Genomic DNA, 2,127 nt, shown 5'->3' on the forward strand with positions numbered 1-2,127 from the left:
AACTCGCTCTAACTGCCCATCTGTCTGAGGATGGAAAGCTGTGCTAAACAGCAACTTCGTACCCATAGTCGAATGCAAACTCTTCCAAAATGAGGAAGTGAATCTGGGATCTCTGTCAGATACGATAGAAACTGGAATACCATGAAGTCGGACTATCTCCCGGATGTACAACTCTGCATACTGAATCATGGCGAAAGTCAGTTTTCATAGGCAAGAAGTGCTCTGATTTGGTAAGACGATCTACAATCACCCAGATAGCATTTGATCCTCTGACTGACTTCGGCAATCCGGTCACGAAGTCCATGGTAACATTCTCCCACTTTCACTCGGGAATGAGAAGAGGCTTGAGCAAACCTGCTGGTCTCTGATGCTCTGCCTTCACTAACTGACAAGTCAGACACTCGGATACAAAATGTCTGATATCCTTCTTCATCCCTGGCCACCACTACAACAACTGCAGATCTTTGTACATCTTCGTACTCCCAGGGTGAATGGAGTACGGGGATATGTGGGCCTCTGATAGAATAACTGCTCGAATAGAACCACTGCTAGGAACCCACATCATGTCTCGGTATCTCACAATACCGTCGCTGACTGAATACAAGACACTGCCCTTGGCCTCATCTCTCTGCTTCCAATTTGCTAACTGCTCATCTGCTGACTGACCACTGTGAATACGGTCAAGAAAAGAGGACTGAATAGTCAGGTTAGATAGACGGGGAACTCTACCTTCAGGATATGACTCTAGCTCAAACCTCTGCATCTCAATCTGAAGAAGTCTCGAAACTATCAAATGAGCCATCACTGCGACTTTTCGGCTCAATGCATCCGCAACTACATTAGCTTTACCCGGGTGGTAGCTAATGTCACAGTCATAATCCTTCACAAGCTCCAACCAACGCCTCTGACGCATGTTCAGCTCCTTCTGCGTAAAGAAATATTTGAGGCTCTTGTAGTCGGTAAAGATCTGGCACTTCTCTCCATACAGATAATGCCTCCAAATCTTCAAGGTAAAAACTACGGCGGCCAACTCTAGATCATGGGTAGGGTAGTTCTTCTCATGGATTTTCAGCTGACGAGAAGCATACGCTATCACCTTCCCATGATGCATCAATACTGCGCCCAAACCGAGCTTCGAAGCATCGGTATACAAAACAAAATCTCCGGGCCCTGACGACATGACCAAAACTGGTACTGAGATAAGAGCTTGCTTCAAAGTATCGAAGCTCTTCTGACACTCCTCGCTCCACAAAAATTTAGCATTCTTCTTGGTCAATGATGTGAGTGGAACTGCAATAGAGGAGAATCCCTTAATGAACTTCCGATAATATCTTGCTAGCCCAAGAAAACTGCGGATCTCTGATGCATTCTGCGGCACAACCCAATCTCTGACTGCGGCAACTTTCGCTGGGTCTACCTCAATACCACTGCTAGAAACAATGTGGCCTAAGAACACCACTTTCTCTAACCAGAATTCGCACTTACTGAACTTTGCGAATAACTTGTGCTTCTGCAAGGTCTGCAGCACTGTGGTCAGATGTCTGCTGTGATCCTCCTGATTCTTGGAGTAGACGAGAATGTCGTCTATGAATACTATCACAAACTGGTCAAGATACGACTGAAATACGTGATTCATGAGATCCATGAAGATCGCTGGCGCATTCGTAAGACCGAACGGCATCACAAGGAACTCATAGTGGCCATAACGAGTCCTGAAGGCAGTCTTGGAAACATCAGCATCTCTCACCCTCAACTGGTGATAATCGGAACGCAGATCTATCTTGGATTATATCGAAGCTCCCTGCAACTGGTCAAACAAATCCTCGATCCTCGGAAGTGGGTACTTGTTCTTCACTGTAAGCCTGTTCAACTCCCGGTAGTCAATACAAAGCCTCATAGAGCCATCCTTCTTCTTCACAAATAAGACTGGCGCGCCCCATGGTGAAAAACTCGGGCGAATGAACTCCTTATCTAGAAGTTCCTGAATCTGCTTCTTAAGCTCTTCCATCTCTGTCGGTGCTAGTCGGTACGGTGCTTTGGAGATCGGAGCCGTACCTGGCATAAGCTCAATAGAAAACTCCACCTCTCTCTCGGGTGGCATACCAGAAACGTCCTCAGGAAAAACGT

The sequence above is a fragment of the Primulina tabacum genome, chromosome 7 (assembly GCF_025594145.1).
Source record: "Primulina tabacum isolate GXHZ01 chromosome 7, ASM2559414v2, whole genome shotgun sequence".
In the NCBI taxonomy this organism is placed as follows: domain Eukaryota; kingdom Viridiplantae; phylum Streptophyta; class Magnoliopsida; order Lamiales; family Gesneriaceae; genus Primulina; species Primulina tabacum.